The following is a 23560-nucleotide window of genomic DNA, read 5'->3' as shown; positions in this document are numbered from 1 at the left end:
TTTAAGACAGGTTCTTGTGGGATAGATTCAAGATTTTTTTTAAGGCAGGTTCTTATGGGATAGATTCAAGATTTTTTTTAAGGCAGGGTCTTGCAGGATAGATTCAAGATTTTTTTTAAGGCAGGGTCTTGCGGGATAGATTCAAGATTTTTTTTAAGGCAGGTTCTTATGGGATAGATTTAAGATTTTTTTTAAGGAAGGTTCTTATGGGATAGATCCAAGATTTTTTAAAGGCAGGTTCTTATGGGATAGATTCAAGTTTTTTTTTAAGGCAGGGTCTTATGGGATAGATTCAAGAATTTTTTTTTAGGGCAGGTTCTTATGGGATCTAGTCAAGATTTTTTTTAAGGCAGGGTCTTATGGGATAGACTCAAGATTTTTTTAAGGCATAGTTTTATGAGAAAGATTCAAGATTTTTTTAAGGCAGGGTCTTATGGGATAGATTCAAGATTTTTTTAAGGCATGGTCATATGGTAGATTCAAGATTTTTTTTTAAGGCAGGGTCTTATGAGATAGATTAAAGGTTTTTATTTTTAAGGCAGGGTCTTATGGGATAGATTCAAGATTTTTTTTAAGGCAGGGTCTTATGAGATAGATTCAAGATTTTTTTTAAGGCATGGTCATATGGGATAGATTCAAGATTTTTTTAAGGCATGGTCATATGGGATAGATTCAAGATTTTTTTTAAAGGCAGGGTCTTATGAGATAGATTCAAGATTTTTTTTAAAGGCAGGGTCTTATGGGATAGATTCATGTTTTTTTTTTTTAAGGCATGGTCTTACGAGAAAGATTCAAGATTTTTTTTTAAGGCATGGTCTTATGGGATAGATTCAAGATTTTTTTTTAAGGCATGGTCATATGGGATAGATTCAAGATTTTTTTTTGAGGCAGGGTCTTATGAGATAGATTCAAGGTTTTTATTTTTAAGGCAGGGTCTTATGGGATAGATTCAAGATTTTTTTTAAGGCATGGTCTTATGAGATAGATTCAAGATTTTTTTTAAGGCATGGCCATATGGGATAGATTAAAGATTTTTTTTAAGGCATGGTCATATGGGATAGATTCAAGATTTTTTTTAAGGCAGGGTCTTATGAGATAGATTCAAGGTTTTTATTTTTAAGGCAGGGTCTTATGGGATAGATTCAAGATTTTTTTTAAGGCATGGTCTTATGAGAAAGATTCAAGATTTTTTTTTAAGGCAGGGTCTTATGGGATAGATTCAAGATTTTTTTTAAGGCATGGTCATATGGGATAGATTCAAGATTTTTTTTTTAAGGCAGGGTCTTATGAGATAGATTCAAGGTTTTTATTTTTAAGGCAGGGTCTTATGAGATAGATTCAAGATTTTTTTTTAAGGCAGGGTCTTATGAGATAGATTCAAGGTTTTTATTTTTAAGGCAGGGTCTTATGGGATAGATTCAAGATTTTTTTAAGGCATGGTCTTATGAGAAAGATTCAAGGTTTTTTTTTAAGGCAGGGTCTTATGGGATAGATTCAAGATTTTTTTTAAGGCATGGTCTTATGGGATAGATTCAAGATTTTTTTTTAAGGCAGGGTCTTATGAGATAGATTCAAGGTTTTTATTTTTTTTTAGATTCAAGATTTTTTTAGGGTCTTATGGGATAGATTCAAGTTTTTTTTTTAAGGCAGGGTCTTTAGATTCAAGATTTTTTTAGATTCAAGAAAGATTCAAGATTTTTTTAAGGCAGGTTCTTCTGGGATAGATTCAAGATTTTTTTAAAGGCATGGTCTTATGGATAGATTGATTTTTTTTTCTTATGAGAAGATTTTTTTTTTTTAAGATAGGGTCTTATGGGATAGATTCAAGATTTTTTTAAGGCAGGGTCTTATGAGATAGATTCAAGATTTTTTTTTTTTAAGGCAGGTTCTTCTGGGACCGAGTCAAAATTTTTTTAAAGGTAGAGTCTTATGGGATAGATTTTCAAGATTTTTTTTTTTTGAGGCAGGGTCTTATGGTGTAGATACTAATTATAATGGCCCTATTAAACTGCAACTAAAGTAAGAAAAATAGGATGGAGGAAGAAGGAAGGTTGTGGGACTTATCCTCCGGTAGAAGTGCTGAAATTTCAGACGAGAAAGAGAGGAAAACCATTATTTCCATGTGTACATCCTCAGACGCATTCGTCATCATTTGGATTCTCTCTTCCGAGATGTCAAGTAGGAGTTAGCTCAGCGAAACCGAGACAGGCTGCCCTTGACTACGTGCACCGAATGGTATTTGGATGACGAAAGGAAAATAATGGATCGACGGATGCTGGTCAATGTGAATTAATCAATATCCAGCGAAGTGTGCCAGTTAAGAGAGTGCGTTATGGCGTGCATTTATCAAATGTTATTCACTTAGGAAGTCAGTTTCTATCTCCTTTCTCTGATTATATATATATATATATATATATATATATATATATATATATATATATATATATATATATATATATATTGCAACGAAGGAAACCTCTTCTAAGCCAACTCTCCCTTCTAGAATTACAATAATATAAAGTATAAGAATAAACGTTTAACTTTCCTTGAATTCATAATAAGATTTATGCTCATTGTTTATTTTCAGTAGTACAGTAAAAGTTTTGAATAAAGGAAAGCTGTGGGTAATTATTCGCCCCTTTTGAAATTTCTCACTCACCCCCTTGGGGTAAGCTTTAACCTTCCCTTGATTGAGTGATCTGCCCCGAGGCTTTAATTCCAGGTGCTGTCCTTCCAAGATTAATCCTTGCCAGTACTGGAGTGACTCAGAAGAGAAAGCAAGCCGTCCCATAGCAATTGGCCTTACATGCTGGCACCATGGCACCTAGGCATAGTGACCTCATGCCAAATGCCAAATGTGAACCATCTATAGAAAACGGAGTACCAGTGAATACAACACTATCTGGGAGGAGCGGAATCTTAATCCTCCGATGTCACAAGAGGGCGTTGCACGGGAAGATCGCTCTGAGACATTGGATACCCTATCCAGGACACTTGCAGTCCTCTTGCTCCCTTCGAGCTGCCCCTTGCTCTTTCCCACGTGGCTGGTTTAGAAGCCTGGGTTATTTTCGTGGTGAACACTTTTCACTGTTACCCTCCATCACAGGCGCCCTTGGACGAGGAAAACCCCATCTCCTGAAGAAGGTATGTATCCGAATTAAGGTTCTCGAAGTCAGTCACATACCCTATTATCTTCTCACTATTTTATTTTCTTTTCTCAGTGTGATATACCTCAGTGAGACCTGTGTTCATAAGTGAAGTGCATAACATACTAAAGTAAGTTTATTAACCAGTGTTGCAGAATCGAGTTGCTTTAGCACCATAAGTGCAACCCCCTCGATTCCCTTTAATTATGCTGTCAACTCATTAAGTAACCGTTGCATTCTCGATTGCAGATAGGAGTGCTTGCTTTGGAACTATCTCATCATCTTGTGTGTGCACAGTGGCCTAACCACTGTATCTTCCATTGCGGTGCCCTTTGAAGCGGGTCACCTTTGTGTTCCATTGTGGACCTTTCAGCTATTGTATATTTGATTTTTCAACAGGACTATGTTCACCTGTCCGTCCTTATTCGTTATTCTTCTGACCTGTGTGTTTAATTAAATGTAATTAATTAAGTGAACCCTAAGTGTTTACCTGATCACTTCCTCATTTGAAGAAGGCCATAAGCCGACATTTTCTAATATGCTTTTGTCCGAACCCAGAACTAAAGTCAGTTGCTACTCTCCCCCCCCCATGATAAGTTCCGTCCATCTTCAGTTTAAATCCATTCAGTGGCCTTAATTCAGCCAAGTTAACCTCTGGACCAGACCAAAACAACATATATATATATATATATATATATATATATATATATATATATATATATATATATATATATATATATATATATATATATGTATATGTATATATATATTGATATGTATTAAGATTCTGGGCATTTAAAACAGGTTATGAAATGGTACGTGGAAGAGCCATGCCTATGTACATTTTCCTGTGACCATTATGGTGATAAGATCTTATATCCTTAGTGAATTTTACTTTCTTTAGAGGACGTTCAGTTGAATACAGACTCTATCAGTGAAGCTTAGATCATTTTAAAACATATGCGTATATGGAAAAGAAACACCAGAATAAAAAAGATGTAAATCAGAATAACATTTTGAAGGACAGAACCATTTTTAATGGATTCAGTTTTTTATTGGGAAGAGAGAGAGAGAGGAGAGAGAGAGAGAGAGAGAGAGAGAGAGAGAGAGAGAGAGAGAGAGAGAATGTCTTGTCTGGTGAGAGAGCCAGCACATTTGTGAGAAATTTATTCGGTGAGAGAGAGAGAGAGAGAGAGAGAGAGAGAGAGAGAGAGCGGTGGGAGAATTATGTGAAAGTTGAAGACGAGTATTCAAGAAGCTATATAACATAACCTTTTCCTCAGAGCGGGGTTTAAAGGGCATAGTGAATTTGTATGGGTTTTATATATTTTTTTAAGATCTTGGTAACTGAAAGGTAAGAGTGATTAACAAAGATGCACATATTTAAAGTTAAGTAGATCATTACAGTCTTTTGCCAATGTTGTTCTCGGTATCTTCATTCAATCATCTTCATAGTCGGTACTATTATCCATGCCATGTTGTGGCTAACACTTTCTGTGAAAACCATCAACAAAGATTATTTTACTGTGAAGAAATGTTCTTGCAGCCATTCGTTAGGTTATGGTCAACTCAAGTACCCTGTTAACATAAACAGTGAATCTCTTGTTAAACAGTCACCACGCACGGTCATGTAATGAGAATTTATCTGTATTACCTGCCTATCAAGCCAGGGTGAGTTCTTCACCGATTAATGCCCTCTTAGTGATCCATGTCCAAAGTATTGATAAATACGTGACTTACAAAACCAGACACTTTTATCTAATGAACTCTTATTCTGTCTCACGCATTGATAATATTAATTACATTCCAGGCGCTTTTTAAGTGGGCGGCCATTCAGCTTTACTCTTTCTTATCGTTATCTACTGAAGGACATTTCCGTTGATGCAAGACGTCTGGAGAACGATGATAAGAATTACATCATTTCAACTTGTATCTCATTTCGTCAAGTGTCTGGTAAGTTTTACCTAACGATTATTTATGTCACGCTGAATATTCATTATGTCGATTGTTATGATTCTTATAAGAATCACTTTAAATGTTAGAGCTTTGATGCAAGGAAAAGTATCCGTCATCAGGAACCTTTGCATAATGAACTTAAGTGTTGCTCTAGAAACAGTTTGGTTCATTATCATGAGCTGCTATTTATTGTTTGTACTCTTTATATATATACATATAACATATATATATATATATGTATGTATGTATATATATTTATGTATATTAATGTATACGTATGTAGATATATATATATATATGTATATATATATATATATATACATATATTTAATTTATATATATTTAATTTATATATATATAATATATATATTATATATAATATAAATATATATATATTAGATATATATATATATATATTATATATATATATATATATATATGTGTGTGTGTGTGTGTGTGTGTGTGTGTGTGTGTGTGTGTGTGTGTGTGTGTGTGTATGAAGTTATTAGCAACTTTGGCAGTAAATTATTTTTTTTCCCGAGTCTTTCAGGCTGTTGGAAAGACCTTGGATCTTCATAATGATTTATGAGAACGACCATTTAGATCAATACGTTCAAACATTTATATCAGTACCGCTTTATTCAAAGTATATTATAATGCAGTCTGTTTCAAAACCTCAAGGGTTTTGTCCTCAGCAGAGAATGAATGCAGAAAGCAGAACGGGACATTTACACGCGAGTGAACTAATCAGTTAAGTTAAGTATACTTAGTTTAACCAGACCACTGAGCTGATTAACAGCTCTCCTAGGGCTGGCCCGAAGGATTAGACTTATTTTACGTGGCTAAGAACCAGTTGGTTACCTAGCAACGGGACCTACAGCTTATTGTGGAATCCGAACCACATTATAGCGAGAAATGAATTTCTATTACCAGAAATAAATTCCTCTAATTCTTCATTGGCCGGCCGGAGACTCGAACGCGGGCCCAGCAGAGTGCAACTAATCATAGGACAGGAATATGGCATTAGAGTGTGAATGAGACATTTGGAGACTTGTATAATCTGAGGATTTATTTTTTTAATTTTATGTTAAAAAACTAAAGTTCTAGTAAGTTTCTTATCCCTGATCATAGAAATAAACCCTTGCACCGTCGCTAAGTTAGCTTACTAGGTGTGCTGTATCACAGGCAAAAAAGTGATGAAATCACAAAAAGGGTAGTTAAGCCCAGCCACAAGAAACAGATATGGAGGTCAGGTTTTACAAAGGAAGGGGGTAGGGGTTAGGGCTTGACTCCGCAACCTGATAAATTATGATGCAAGCGAAAAGTAGAAGTATGAATCTTTTTCAGTGGTGGGGGGCGGGGTTGGTGCAGCAGGCATTACTTAAGGTTCTTTGCAGCGTGCTTCGGCCCCTAGCTGCAACCCCTTTCGTTCGTTTTACTGTACCTCCTTTCCTTTTACTTTACCTCCTTTCATATTCTCTTTCTTCCATCTTGCTATCCACCCTCTCCTAACAATTGATTCATAGTGCAACTTGGAGGTTTTCCTCCTGATACACCTTTCAGAACTTTTACTATCAATTTCCGTTTTTGTGCTGAATGACCTTATTGGTCCCAGTGCTTGGCTTTTGGCCTAAATTCTATATTCAATTCAATTCAACAAGGGCAGCACCAGCCCCTTTTACCTTCCAGTGTGCAAACAAACAAATAAACAAACAAACACACAAACATTTCAGAGTTTTAGTATTATACTAGACCATCCGTGACCCTTTGCACTTTTATATTTACTACATTTTTAACAAAAGGTCCATACCCATACCCATACCCATGTCCATATCCATACCATACCCACACCCATACCCATATCCATATCCATATCCACATCTATCATACCCATACCCATTTCCATACCATACCCATACCCATATCTGTACCATAACCCATACCCATCTCTGTAATATACCCATGTCCATACTGTACCAACACCCATACCTGTACCATACTTATACCCCGTACCCATATCTGTACCATACCAACACCCATCCCTATATACCTGCAACATACCCATACCATACCATACCCAAACCCATATCCATACTCATACCTCATAACCCATTCCATAAACCCATATCTGTACCATACCTTACCGATACCCATACCATACTTATACCCATACCTGCACCATACCCATACTCATACTCATACCCAAACCCATATCTGTACCATACTCATACCTATAACCATACCCAAATCCATTCCATACCCATATCTGTACCATACCTTACCGATACCCATACTCATACCCATACCATACTTATACTCATATCAATACCATACCATTCCCATACCTATACCTATATCTATACCATACCCATACCCGTACCATACCCATACCCACGGCTAAATTAACCTTACTAATAATAGTCAGCAAAAGTCTACAGCAGCAACAACCCATTTACGGGAGAGGGGAAAAGTTAAGTATACCTTAGTTTAACCAGACCACTGAGCTGATTAACAGCTGTCCTAGGGCTGGCCCAAAGGATTAGATTTATTTTACGTGGCTAAGAACCAATTGGTTACCTAGCAACGGGACCTACAGCTTATTGTGGAATCCGAACCACATTATAACAAGAAATGAATTTCCATCACCAGAAATAAATTTCTCTAATTCTTCATTGGCGGGTCGGAGAATCGAACGCAGGCCCAGCAGAGTGCTAGTCGAGAACGATACCAACCCGTCCAATGAGGAACTATGGGGGATGGCAGCTAAGGGTAAGGGGGATGGGAGAGGGAAGAGGGGAGGGGAGGGGGAAGGGTGAATGATATTGTGCTCAGGGGAGGGGAGGGAAGGGAAGGAGGGGATGGAAGAGGGAAAGGAGGGAAGATCAAAGGTGAGGGGAGGGGAGGAGGAAGGGAAGGAGGGGGGGGGGAGTTTTAGTATTATATACTGTAGATAAATAGATAGATAATTGAGAGTAAGTCAGCCAACTTTTAACACCACTTGCTATTCACACACATTAAGAAAACTGGCATCTCTTCTGATGTTGTGAACGGTCCGTACCTGAGCATCAGAAACTTTGAATTTTGGGGGCTACTTTGAATGGCCCACTGTACCTTTAAAATTCATCATTTCAAAAAACAAACCCCGAAAGGCACCCCTCCAGAATGCAAGCTTTCAGAAAAACTAAGTTCCACGGCCGTATCTTTTACCGTTATTGCTCCACAGGTTTGTTAGGACCCTCACCCACCCACCCACCAGCCCTTACCACATCCCCTGACCACCAAAAATCGATATCTAGATCTTCAGATTTCAATAAAATTTGGCACGATTAGAGACCTTAGTGGGAAACCTCTAAAGCCTGAGTTTCATCCCGGTCGGTTGAATATGTCCAGAGTTATAGAAGGCCAAAGTAGGGGTTTTTGTGTACTCCTGGTTGCTGGGCTTTGCTAACCGCCAACTTCCGTGGCGGTTGATAAGGTTTTTCATAATTCTTATAGACTTGCCTTTTTTACGTGGTTCAGTACCACACAGTTTTACAGAAGATTTATTCCTACTGTTTTATAGAAGGACCTTCCCAATCTTGTGATAGAATCTTTGGAACATCAGTAGTTAAAATTTGGTGCAGATGGTTTTTTGGTGAGCAGTCTGACATGAGTCTCACTTCAAAGTTTATTTGCTGCTTTTCCTGTTTATTTTGTTTCGTTATTTTAATCTTATTGTTTTCTTTGTTATTTTGCTTTTATATTTTATTTCTTTCCAGTTTCTTTTTGTATACTGGGCTGCTTTTTCTGTTGGGACCCTTGTGCTTGCAGCATTCTGCCTTTTCAACTAGGTTTGCAGCTTGGCTTGTGATAGTCGAAATAATGATAAAGACAAGCCAACTTGATGTTGATGGTCCCTCTTTACAAATGACCTATCGACTGACTTTTGGCTACATCCCCAAGGTGTACAATATTGGTACCGTTCCTCCCATCATTATTCTGAACGAGGCACTGAAGCCCCATCTTGGCATCTGCACGAGGGAGGGAGGGCCCTTTCAGATGCCCTAAGGTCACGACGTACTAACTAACTGATGGCATTTTAATGGGCTCTCCTTTAGGTAAGGTTTTTTTTTTTTTTTAACTTTGTGGTGTGCACCTAAGATGAACCTTTCATTGAATTGGAGACCGTATATTCAACTGCCGATATTTTAATGATACTTTCGTAAAGGTTTCAGCCAAAGATTTGCACCACAAGGATACTTTTGAAACCAAGTTCGGCCTTTGCGTCATCAAGAGAGAAGCAACAACTACCAGCTTTTTTTTCCTGACCTCCTCCTAAACCACTTTGGCAACCATGTCAAAACCTAAATATACACGAAAGGTGTATTTAGACACTTTCTTACTAGTGTCAGCCACTTCCTTACTCCCCACCCGGAATCTACCCGCCGAGAACTTGAGTGGGCTGACCAGCAACTTGAGAAAAATGACTTCTGAAACAACAGTGTCGGAAAGGTCATTTAGGGGCTATGGACAATGGTATGAAGCAGTTTAGTGGCGAAGCAACATCAGCGAAGGCAAAGTAACGCATGAACCAGATGAGAGAACCTAAAAAGATACCTCATAAATGCCAACGCTCAGAGAAAATTCAGCCTCTCTGTTTGTAAGAAAACTATTAGTGGCAAGGACGCAAATACTTAACTCTGAAGGAAACCCTTGAGGAACCAACAGTATGAGGAATTATCTTATGTAGTCTTCTTTGAAATTCTTCTGTGACCATTGGAAACTGCAAGGATCACGCCCTTGCCCGCTGACTGAACAGCTCCAAATTGTCTATCATTCCAACTAATCCGTATTCATGTCCTCTGACCGGCCAGCTCTTAAGTCTCTACTGGCTTTGTTCAATTACCCCCTGTTCGGGGCTATATATATATATATATATATATATATATATATATATATATATATATATATATATATATATATATATATATATATATATATATATATATATATATATATATATATATATATATATATATATATATATATATATATACATTATATATATATATAATATATATATACATATATATACACACATATATATATTATATATATATACGTTTATACGTGTGCATTTGTGTGTGTAAAACAAATCGTCGTTTTTATCCCGGCTGAAGAGCAGTAACTCTGGCGTTGGAAAGCAATAAGACAAAGGCAAATTAGACAATTATCTCTATGATAAGATGCAACGTGTATCCATATAATGATTTTTTGTGTGTAACAATGGTAGCCTATGGAGTAACTCCTGTACGCTATATAAGTGCACTGAATGGAGACGTGTAACTTGGTCAAAACTTTGGTACTATAAGTAATGTCTCCAGAGTTGGGCACCTCGGTTGGGCCCTACGGTGCAAAACCAAATCACAAATAAATGAGGAAAACAAATTTGAATAGATCAAACAGAAAAAAAAAATATGGACAGTGATTACCATTGCCTAAATAAAATGCTGCACAAACATAACCGATGACGCCGAAAGATTTCCAGATCGAAGTATAAACCGAAGAGAAATGATTTACGCTGGATTTATACAAAGAAACAAATGCTTGCGTGAAGAGAAGTCTCACAACAGCCATGCGGAGAACGCGGAATTCCTCAACCTTGACACACACTGTAAACATGTGAATACTTATATTTTAAGCCTTGTTTGCTGAAACAATAGAGAGGAAAAAAATCCACATGGGCCAACATAAATAGTCGATTCCCTAGACAACGTGACCCAGATACTGTTTATTATTACCGCCGCCAACAGAGTTGGGCAGAGATTATTTACTCACCAGTGTCTGTTTGTTTGTATGTCCCCCTGTATACCAAAAGAAAATCTCAAAGGTCATTGATGGATGTCAGTGAAATTTTTGTGGACGGGTGAGCGTCGGCCAAAAGAATATTTGATTACACATTTTGACAAAGTTGGGCACCCAGATGCGACTCCATTTTTTATCGCTTTGGGGGAGGTATGGGTCTTGTTAGTTGCTGTTGCTTAGGGTCATTATGTATAACGGTACGTACATAAACTATTTCAAACAAGCCGTGGGTGATTAACTTTAATTACAGGAACGTATTTTAAAAGGATTTAAATAGAGCAAACTTAGGTTGCAAATTGCAGTCATTAAAATAGCTATTATGATCGGAGTTTGTATCATAACAGTTGCATTGACAGTACTAATTTTCCATCATGGCTCTATATTCATCAGTCAAGAAAAAAGAAAGTAAAAAATGCGCCGAAGTTTTTTCGACGCAATCGAGTTTTCTGTACAGCATATAATGCTGTATGAAACAGTGAGCCACGCCCATGAAACTTTCATCCACGGCCCGGTGGTGGCTTGTGTTGTTGGCACCTACAGCGGTGCCAGACGCACGATCATGGCTAACTTTAACTTTAAATAAAATAAAAACTACTGAGGCTAGAGGGCTGCAATTTGGTACGTTTGATGTTTGGATGGTGGATAATCAATATACCAATTTGCAGCCCTCTGGCCTCAGAAGATTTTAATATCTGAGGGCGAACAGAAAAAGTGCGGACGGAACAGACAAATAGCCATCTCAGTAGTTTTCTTTTACAGAAAACTAGCTGAGCTATGATATTGAAAGAGCTCAGAAACATTGGTCAACGACTTTTCTCATATACTGTAAAAGGAAGATAGTTACTAGAAAACGCCATCTGTGGGACCGAACCCATGATTTCATGCAACTGCAGCTTCATGACTACTGGTCAGATAATCTAGCATACGATGAGTTGAGGCAATCGGCAATTGCCTATGAAAACAAATTAAAGCACACTGATTGTCTTGTATTGTTTCTGCCTCAGTGGCTTCTCCCGGGATAGTACCTTATGCCTTCCTAACGAATCCATAAATTGTTTTTTTTTTTTTGGGGAGGTCCTTGATCCTGACTAGATAGCCATTCATAAGGCAGTTGAGCCGAGGCCTGTTCCCTGACAAGGGGCGCTTATTGGCTGTACACTTTAGCGAAATCGGTATCATTGAACAAATATATCAATAACAAATAAATAAAAATGTTGAGACGAGGGACAATAGTAAGTTCAAACAGCCGAGAAAAAAATTCTGAGAAAAAGAGAACAGTGTCGTGCATGTCCCCTGAGACGAGCACAAAGGGAGAGGAGCAAGGAAAACGAAAAATACGGAACTGAAGAGAGATCTCCTTTGGGAAGGAGGCCTGGGGATTAGGCGGACTGTCATGAGTACGTCACTGCAGCAGAGTGACGACTACAAGAGGAAACGGCTTTTTGCTGTATTCTAATTTTAGTCGAAAAGCATGTGACTGGTTTTGGTAAATCCTAGCGTTTATGGACACACACACACACACATGCACATGCGCACGCACACACACACACATACACACACACATATTATATATATATATATATATATATATATATATATATATATATATATATATATATATATATATATATATATATATATGTATAATTTATAGAGAGAGAGAGAATCTACTGATCACCGTTTACCAAATACGTATGAAATTGTACTTCCACAATGCTCTCTTAACTTCTCGATTTCTCCACACTTTTTGGATACAGTTGCTACTACCAAGCTTTAGATCTAAATGGAAGAATTTCATCATATTCCTCCATTCGGATCTTAGGCTTTATTGTAATAAGATATTCAAAACGTGTGAGGATATCGAAAAGTTGAGAACATTGTGGTTTTCATAACCACACACACACACACATATACTGTATATATATGTGTGTGTGGATGTATGTATGTATGTATGTATGTATGTATGTACTGTATATGTATGTTTATCTTTTAACGTCATCTTGCACTCACTTTTAACCCTTAGTGGACGGATTGAGCTTCAGTGTGAAGTAAAACAGGTTTGGGGAGGTGGACGGATTGAGCTTCACTGTGAAGCAGAATTACGCACCACTTACGGTAATAATGATTCGAAACAAAGATATTTCTATATGCTATAAATTCACTAATGGCAACTTTTATACAGACGTGAGAGTTAGGCCAGTATCAGTAATGCTTGTGACTTCAAGGAGAAAGGTACTCCTCTCTCTCACAAGTCTTTTGTAAAGTAAATATCGAAGGGGTTGCTGTTGTTTTTGTTTTTGTCTTTTAATAGTATGTCGGTTGTAAATGTAATTTTACAAAGAAAACAAAGAAATATTAGAAAAGCATGTAAAAGTAAAAAAAGTTACTGAATCTTCCTTCTTGTAAATTTACGTGAATATTTTACAACAAATGCAAAAATTTGTTACTGCTTTTATTTCTTATCTGTTTTGATATGTGAGCATAATTTTACAGAATCTCTTATTTATTAAGTTTCCCGGTCTTGCATCATTGATAAATTACTTTTAAGGGACTTCTTTTCCGACAATGATCCCATTTTTTCACCAACGCTAACCTTTGTAACCATTTCTTCATACTTATCTCCACATTTCTCACCCTTTCAGTTCTTCTTACAGCACGTTAACCACACAAATGAGCCTCCTCAAAGAATTGGGCTGTTTTGTTTTATTTGCATTTAACAACAATATTTCACTTTCATAACGGATGGTTAACTCAATATTTCCCTCATGCAGTCCAACTATGGGTCCCACTGACATTCCAGTTCTCTTCCTAATGATTTATCCACACCCTTCTACCCTCCTTGTCTCACATAATCCTTGACTTGCTCTTCTCTCATTTACAGTCATGCATTACAATTAGTTCTAAAGGCCCATGCAAATTAAGCATTCCCATTGTGTTTCTATCCATATTAACACTCATTTCTCCATTTTCTTGGTGTCTGTTCATCTCCATAACATTATCCTCACTCACGTTTGCTTCCAGTTTTATATTCTTGTTAAAACTGCCAAAATCTCTCATAGTTCCGGCAGTATCTCTTCCCATCTGCAGTTGGTACTATATCTGAAAGTATCAGCATTTCCACACTCCATTCACCAGCCATTTTTGTATGCCACGACTTTACATCTACAAATTTTTAGAAATACAAAACTCCCTCCTCTCAGACCCAGTCTGAAGCTTTTTCAACATATTCTAACACACGTTTTGCTCCTAGCATCATCAGCAACACTCTCAACATCACCCTTCACACTGCACCTCTGTTAATTTCCTCCTAGCTCTTTCTAAAGCACCAGTTGCACCTGATTTATGACCAGCTTCTGACCACCTGCAGCATCCAAAACTGGAGACCAGTGGCCGACTTTTGAATATTTTTTGAGGTGGGCAACCGTTTTTATGACCGGTGGGCAATCAGTGAGTAACCAGTGGGTGACTGATGAGCGCTAAGTTGCCCACCATCGTGCAACTAGTCTGCCATTGGTTGAAGACATCAGACAACTAGGTGCCCACCAATTGAATACTAAGCGCCTGCAGGTCAAATACTAGACATCCAACAAGTCGCTTTAGGTTGGTGACCATTACTTTTTTGACTAGTCGTCTATCACTACCTACCCAGTTGTTCACCATTCACGCACATTGTTGCACATGCTTTGCGTCTATCATCATCAGCACGACTGTCAGCAACAGGTCAGCGACCACCCCTGACTAGTTTCAGTCACTTGGCATTCAGTCATAAACTGGTTGGCCACATATGGCTGACTAGTAGGTGATTGCTCACTGTCTACTAATGGCAGACTATTTATTGACCACCAGCAACCTAGCTACGACCAGATCGCTCACCTAGAGGAATTTGGTGTAACATCGAATTCAAATCGGTCATCAGGAGGTCTGTGACCTTCAACAACCAATCCTGCGATCAACAGAAACCTCCAATGACCTTTTAGCAACGTATGGTCACAGATGGGTGAGAGAAGGGTCGTCAGTCCAGTGTGACTGGGGCTTTAGTCATTGTATGCTACTTACTGATTACACTCAACTGTAATGCTTTTCACATCGCTATTCATAACTAACACTTGATCAACACACCCTCTTCTATATTTGAACACACATCATTCATCTCCTATCAGTCCTACTACGCTCTGTCTCGCTTTTGCTAATTAGAGTCTTATCATACCCTTATGATGGTATATAAAGTAATGTTATGCTCATATATATATAATATATATATATATATATATATATATATATATATATATATATATATATATATATATATATATATATATATAATATATATATATATATATATATATATATATATATATATATATATATATATATATATATATATGTCTGTCTGTGGAAATTATTTCTCTTGTTTTGCAGTCCATATTGGCACTCATTACTCTGTTTTCTTGGTTTCTGTTTATCTTCATAATACTTACATTTGCTTCCAATTTTGTCTTCTACAAAAACATTTAAACTCTTACCAGGCAGCCTTCCAGTTTCTCATCAAGTCTTTAGGTATGAGATTGGCAACCCCAGTACTTTTTCTTGATTCTGATACCGTAACTGCTATTAGGCCTGAAGCGATTCATGGACCAAGTGGTCAGCAGTACCTTTTAGCCACAGCGTCCCCTTTGAATGATTGTACCTTCCAAAGGTGACCAGTGGGGTTGCCACACATACAGCATTCGTCACCGAATTCAGAGATAGCTACCGTCGGTGGGTCGAGTCCATAAGGTGACTATCACTTATCAGTTATAATTCCCCTTCGGTATTATTTCCGAGGTGAGCGAATTGGATATTAAATGAAATTTTTAACTTAATGATTGTGTATATTAGTTAAAGTCCTCCTGAGATCTTTGTTTCACTTGCTTTTCAGCAATTCACTTTCAATCATCAGGGCAAAATCAGAAAACATAGAACACTCCATACATCAGGGCTACGACTAAGACATGCTTTAAATGTATTATGATTCAATAATAATGAAATGTTAATGTCAAAACAAAACTGACGATCAGTGAATCGCAGTAATGCCAGTTAACACCAACTTTTACCGAACACAATTGTAATTCAAGTTAAAATAAAAAGTGGATCCCAGTGGGACTTGCGGAAATTAAATCACGGCATTAACAAGAACAGAAAAAATAATAAAATGCATAACATTTGACGGTAAAATATATAAAATTACATGACTGTATATATATATTCAAAATAATATAAAGAGAAGAGATTTCACTGACAAAAGTCTGTATGTAAAAAACTGACCGGATTTAGACAGACAGCCGGAAAAGGAAGGGCAACAAGTGTAGAAATGGGGAATAGGATGTTACACGCCTTGTGTAATGGTGCTGTCTTGTTGTTGAGGTTCGGTGATAACTGTTTAACAAAGAGACCCCGAAATGGGTAAGGAACGACTGTCGGCGGATTGAGGAACACCTTGAAATCACCACCGTGAATATTGTTCTTTCCTTTTCATGTAGGTTTACGAATTTCTGTGAATTCTTTCTGGATAAAACTGACTGGAGTTCTTTTCAGGCTGAGACGCCCTACCAGAATTGATGCGATATTCAATAGTGTATTTATAAGCTCGTCCCAAAGAAAATTAGGGAACCTAGAAGAATTAATCTGGTCGTCTGTGGAAGGTTGGCATAGATTGTGATCGGGGTGTCAGTCGCATGACTGGACCAGTTTTATCCAAGAAAGACGTCTCTGCAGTCTTATTCGTACAGGAGAATGCAAACATAATGTTCTCTTTTAGATGCTTTAAAGTTTTATCATTGAGTATTGGTCATGATACATTCCAAGCATGTTTAGTGCAGATTCTGTTTGAGTCTTATTCCTGATTTTTTTTTTTATGTTCTTGGTTTTAGAATTGATAGGGTTGAATTTCTAGAACGTAAGTGAAGCAAATTAATTGGACATGCACGCACACACATATATATATATATATATATATATATATATATATATATATATATATATATATATATATATATATATATGTATGTATATATTATATATATATATATATATATATATATATATATATATGTATTATATATATATATATATATATATATATATATATATATATATATATATATATATGTGTGTGTGTGTGTGTGTGTGTGTGTGTGTATTTGAAATGCCTGGAGTGAATGTGAGTCAAGGGTGTAAAAGATTGTTGGAAATACATCACTTCCAAAAAGACTGAGTTGCTGGATGCAGTGGCTATGATACGAATGACTGCAGATATATTCTGGAAGGAAGAGTTCAAAATAATGTGGCCCTGAATTTATTTAGAGTAATTGGGTTCTATAAAAAAGAAGAGACATCGGCATATAGGATATGCAGATATCGTTACCTTTGTGAAGTTTTAATGTCAGAGTCAGTGAGCTTAGTTTTGAGTTAATTACAAATAAAGACAATATAAAAATACCAGATACATGTAGGTGACTATAAATCATTTAAACCACCAAAAATATGTGACCATGACCACAAACTGTTGTCTTTCAGCGAATTTATCGCAGAAATTTGTCATCCTGAGAGGGTCATCAAATATTCATTATTCTCAGTGTCATAAAATTCTGCTTAGTTGTTCTTGAGATGTCCGCATGTTGCTGCTGTTGTTTTAGATTAAGCCAGCCTTGTGCTGGCAAGGGACCTTGCTCTCTGAGCCGCCTGTAATATCCTGCTAATAAACGCACAAACATAGACGGATGGAATTAAAACTTTCAAACCTTGTTGGAAAAGGCAGTCAGAAATTGCACGCCTCCTTCTGTCTCTAGCATAGTTAGTGAAATACTCGGCATCGTTGTGTTTTCTCTTGCAAACAGCAGGAAGTTGGTGTATTCTTCGAATAAACCTCACCGAAAATGACAATGAATTAGTAGACGAAATTCGTAACTCTTTATCGGTATGCACCAGAATCATGTGGCTGGATCACTCAGAGAGCGCATGCCTCCACCCATGCCATCCTTTATGAGCAAGTATCCGCTTTCCCCGAGTTTGTGTCTGAGTTAAAAAAGTATCTGTAGAAGTACTAGGGCAACTGCCGCTAAGAAAAGTTCCACCAAGAAAACTGCTGTATGCATAAAATAGGATTTGATTATAATAAATATAGAATAAAATTTCATTATCATTTTGATTCAAAAATAATGACTATGTAAACCAGAATTATGAATAATGGATTGATATGCAATATAGAAACGCATAGAGGTCTTGTCGTTGTGCAGATAGTAATGCATATAGAAAAAAGTATAAACAATAGAAAGGTGTGTATAATGGTAAACTTATATATTAAAAGTAGAAAAATGTTAAAAAAGATTGTAATTTATGTACTAAAATATGCTTCCACTTTGCGGCTCTCGTAAGCTTTCACAGTGATTGCAGTTCTGGTGGATAAATCTTTATATTTTTTCTGCTTTGGCGTTGGTGGGTGTTCAACAAGCGTTTGGCCTGTGACTAATTGGTTGAGTGCTTACTCCTTTTTCAACACTTGTAGGAGGACCCATATATTGGGATGGCATGAAGTTGTGATTGCATGAAGATTATTATGCCGGCTTTCTAAAGAATTGTTGATACTGGGAAGGTCATCAACAACGTGCTGGCGCATATTCCACATGTTTCTCGGAAAACGTGCTGTTGCTTTGTTATGACGGCGCCCCCAATAATGATCCTCAAAATAATCGGCGACTGTATCTGCTTTCTGAGGCGTAATTTCTTGCAATTCTTTAAATACATAGTTAACATTTTCGGGTGGAACTAAGCTGGCGCTGATAACATGCGAATTTTAGCACAAACTCCGCATCAGTTTGATATTTTGCCTGTAATCCCACTGATTGTACCTTGCGGTATAAGTTTGCGACAAGTGGAAAAAAACATTGTTTGATTACCGCACTTGGGAAAGGCTTCTTGCTTGGCACTCTTAGCAGCCGGTCCTTAATCGATAAGGACTCTAATAAGATTGAGCCCGGGGTTGATAGTAAAAAGTTGCCGGAACTGATTTCTAGAGGTATCGTCGTTTGCTTGGTAACAAGGCATAGACACATGGAATTATTCTACTCGCTACTAGACATTAATTGTACTACAAGGTTGGTAAACGAGAGCTGGCGCAAACAATGAATTTTGATCACAAAACCAGTCGGTCGAGTTATCCAGGAGTTTGATGTTTGTTGCTGTTAGAAATATTAATAAACGTGGATTAGCTGAAAATCCTCGCTTGAAGCCCTTATTTAATATTCATAAGGAATGGCCATCTCTGTTGTTTGGAACAGGATGTGAGGCTTTTGTAACTTGTCTGCACGCCTAATATGCTTCATGGATGGTAAATTCATGTAAACGCCTTCAAGCATATTATCTACAGCCTGAGTGATGATTTCTTGGGCAGTTTTTTGAGTGTTTGCAGCTTTCTCCTTAATTTCGTTCCGTAGAAATGAAACGCCTTCTCGATTAATATCAGAAGCATGGTTATTTTCACGAAACCGACTAAATCTTATTGCAGTTTTTAGTTTTCTGTAAAAGAAAACTATTGTGACGGCTTTGTCTGTCCGTCCGCACCTTTTCTGCCCGCCCTCAGATCATAAAAACTTCTGAGGCTAGAGGGATGCAAATTGTTATGTTGATCATTCACCCTCCAATCATCAAACATACCAGATTGCAGCCCTCTAGCCTCTGTTTTTTTTTTTTTTTTTTTTTTATTTAAGGTTAACGTTAGCCATAATCCTACTTCTGGCACCTATATAGGCACCAACAACACAGGTCACCACCGGACCGTGGCTTTGTTTCATGGGCCGCGGATAAGGATTTCGTGGGCCGTGGCTGAGGACACAACCGGACCATGGCTGAGTTTCATGGGCCGCGGCTGAAAGTTTCATACAGCATTATATGCTATACAGAAAACTCGATTGCGCCGAAGAAACTTCGGCGCATTTTTTACTTGTTTACTTAGGCTTTGCATTTTCTATCCGACGGGGTCCACATTCATTTGATATAAAGCCAGATGGCAGTTCTGTGTGTTTCACGGAGACGCAGCCATCAAGAATCAAGACAGAGCTAATTTTGACCGCGTTGATTTTTAATGACGTTCTCGAGGTGGGCTAATGTCAAGGTAAGACTCAATATAGAGCGCTGAACGTCAAGGCTTTAAAAATGTTAATGATATTTCATTTTTACCAGATACAGAATGACGTTTTGGCAGTGCCGAATGTTCATTCGGTAGTTTGGCAAATGTTTCATTTCTAAAGTGTTGCTTATTTCAAATGACTGACTCGCTGGGTGATTGTATATCCTAACAATTACTATATTCCGGACGTATTAAATTTTGATATTTTTAAAAACCCTTTTATATGATTTTTTTTCGTTTTTTCGAGTTTAATATTAGTTCGAGATTTTAGAAAAGTTCCATTTTTTGGATTATAAATTGTACAATATTTTGCACTATATTTTTCGATATGCGATGCGATTGTCTGGGGTGGTTGTTTTTTCCTGGCGGCGGTTAATTTAGGTGAAAGTTCTCCAGGCGGCAGTTGCCCGAATGCCATCTACGGAACATAAACATTTGGTGGAAATATTCATGAGGTGACTTTTGGTGAGGATTTGGCATTGGTTTTAATGGCGAGAATCATCAAATGCACCTTCGATACCTACCAAAAGCTTTTCATTTGGAATGGGCCATAAGTTAAATTTTCACCCTGTTTCATCAAAATCCGTCTGTTACTTTTTATGTGGTCCTGTTAACACACAGACAGACCAGGCAAGTAAAATAACCTGAGCACAGATTAATGTAGATTTTCATACTGCTATGTTAATAAAAAAAAATATTTAAAAATTTTTAAACGCTTTTATTAAAATGTACTAAAAAGTCAAAAATAATTTTTTGAGAGACACCAGGATTTTCTTACAATTAATCGTGTCTACAAAAATAAAAGCTTGGACACCAAACAAGGAAGGCAATGTTACAAGAAAAGAAATATATTTTTTATTTCGTGTAGCATTTCCTTCCATGTTTGGCGCCCACCCTTTTATTTTTGTAGATATGATTAATTGCAAGAAAATCCTGGTGTCTCTCAAAAAATTATTTTTGACTTCTCAGTGCATTTTAATCAAAGCGTGTTTTAAAACATTTTTTAGAATTTTATTTTGTCATTTTTAGTTTTGATAGAAATCATAAAACCCGTAGAGTTATTAACTTATTCTACTGAGTCAAAGAAGGTATGAAAAATCGGAAGAGTTTCATACAAATCCTGCGATACTGGGAGAGGTCACTGTAGAGTCACTAGAAGTCACTGCTGACCTACTGATCATGTAAGGTTGTATTGTCACCGGGATTGAGCAGCCATGCAAAATTTCAAATCCATCAGAAGAGGGGAACAGGTCGAAAACTGAGTTACAAGTTTTGACCCAAACAGACAGACGTACAGATACAGAAGTCAAGTTAAATAAAAGCATGTAAAAAGAGCTGCCCTTCGTGAACGTGGTCGACTTCGTTCAGACACTTCCGTGCCCTAAACCAACAGTGCTCCAACAGAAGTGATGTAAACGTATAAACCACTGGAGATGCGTTTATGCGCAGTCAAATATGTCATTATGTCGGTGGATAAAATTTACGAAATATTAAACTTGAAGAGGTTGTATTGTCTCTTCTTTATCACGTGTATATTGGTGGAATCTTGACATTCAGTCATTACGTAAATTGATACGTCCTATCTGCTCACTGATAAGATTTCTAGAAAAAAATTTTACACCATAAAAGCGGATTTATCAAGCTAAAAATGGTTTCTGTATCAGCGGTTTACACTTTAATTATAAAGTCCTTGATACCCAACCCTCAGTCCTCCCCCAACCCCAGACACACCTTTTTTTCTCTCTAACACACAGATCTGGTCTCTCTGTGTTTATGTTATCATCGCCCAAGTCAGCCTCACTCAAGATTGCAGATATGAAGATGATGAGTCGCAAGTTTCAAACCCAGAGTTAAAAGTTTCTCATTTCACTTATCATGTCAGTTTGAAAAGGGCTTTGATGTCAACTTTCCATGTTTTAGAGTCTATTGAATGGTTGGGAATTGGTCTGTCACTACAGCAGTGTATTCTAGACTTTGAAACCTGGTCAGAATCGACGGGAGCATCATAAAACCAATATAAATGGAAAAACTCCACGGTTTTCCAGCAAAAAAATGTACCAATTTTAGTTTATGTTTGGGTAAATAAACTTTCATGTGTGGTTCTTCTGTCTTTTTCAAATTTGCAACAGAATTTAAGAGTCTGTGGTAAGTGGTAACGGTCCACTCCTGGTTTTATTTTTCGAGAATAAGGAAGCCTAGAACTGGTTTTTTCCTGAATTAAGACCTTCCGAATATGCTCTTCGTAAATTAAGAACTGGTATTTTGGACAAATCATTCAGATAACTTTTCGAGATTGGTAATGTCAACTGTTCTCTAATTTTAGAACTTTCAGCCGCAGTATCAGTAAAGTCAAGGTTAATGCAGATATTTTAAGGTAGCTTGTGGAATAGCAGACGAATCTACATTTTCTTTTTCGTAAATTTCGATCTCGTGTTTATGTTTCCGAAATTGATAAACAGGGAATATTCTTTTGTAAATTACTAACTCTAAGTTAACATTTCATAGGGCTCATACTCTAGAAAGCATTTTTCGCAAATTTGGACTCTAAAATTAATTTCTGTAAGTTGCTAGCTCTAAAACGTACTTTTCGTAGGTTGCAAACTATAGAGTTTATTATCTGTAAATTCCGAAATCAAGTATTTAGTTTTGTAAATTACTCATTCTGGAAAGTACTTTTCGTAAAACTTGAACACCCGAATTTAGACCACTTACACAACTATGCTAACTTAAGTAGCATCCTTTTATGTCTTGAGGTGACCTTGGTAAGTGTGACGCTGGACTTGGCTAATAAAACAGTCGTCTGTACATGCTACCGGAAAGAGGCATATCAACATTTCCAGCATTTGTTACGCATTTATTTGCGGTTGTTGCCTGCGGGAGAGAGTAAAAGACGGACAAATTAACAAAAGTGAACGTAGATATTCAATTCCGCTTTAAGACAATAATTTGCTCATCGGCAAATTATGATCGTATTGGAACACCCCAGAATCTTCTTTAGCAAATGAGAAAGAGATTGAATTAATGACTTGACACTATATAAACCTGCGGTACATGATTGTAAACCGATACCTTATTCTGCATCTCCCTTTCATTTCTAACAGAAGAAGAGACAAATGAGAAACTGATTCAGTACGGTAAACTGGAGAGAGAGAGAGAGAGAGAGAGAGAGAGAGAGAGAGAGAGAAACCCATCACGTTTGTTATGTCTGCCAGAGAATTGACTGGGGTTACGCTAGCCTTTCCCAATCAGTATTCTTGAAAGCCAGATATAATCGGATATTGCCACCCATCTGCGGTTGGAATAGTTTGCCGTTATCGACTCAATGGCGCCGATGCAAATGGATTTTTCGTTTGACGCGACAGCAAAGCCTATCAACGAATCAATATCTTTGTTGCAGCGAGGCCATAGCTCTCTCTCTCTCTCTCTCTCTCTCTCTCTCTCTCTCTCTCTC

At 37.2% G+C, this 23560-nt stretch overlaps 1 long non-coding RNA gene across 2 annotated transcripts in view; it reads left to right on the top strand.

Annotated features, from left to right (window-relative positions):
* Nucleotides 1-23560, top strand: part of LOC136838874 (uncharacterized) — a 530691-nt gene that overhangs the window by 51272 nt on the left and 455859 nt on the right. For both annotated transcript variants that reach the window (XR_010853148.1, XR_010853149.1), the window contains exon 3: nucleotides 4957-5099. This is a non-coding gene — a long non-coding RNA (uncharacterized lncRNA). The remainder of the gene's footprint in view (nucleotides 1-4956; nucleotides 5100-23560) is intronic.

The sequence above is a fragment of the Macrobrachium rosenbergii genome, chromosome 5 (genome assembly GCF_040412425.1).
Source record: "Macrobrachium rosenbergii isolate ZJJX-2024 chromosome 5, ASM4041242v1, whole genome shotgun sequence".
In the NCBI taxonomy this organism is placed as follows: Eukaryota; Metazoa; Arthropoda; class Malacostraca; order Decapoda; family Palaemonidae; genus Macrobrachium; species Macrobrachium rosenbergii.
The sequence above is the reverse complement of the archived record's forward strand: the minus strand, read 5'-3'. Positions and strand labels throughout refer to the sequence as shown.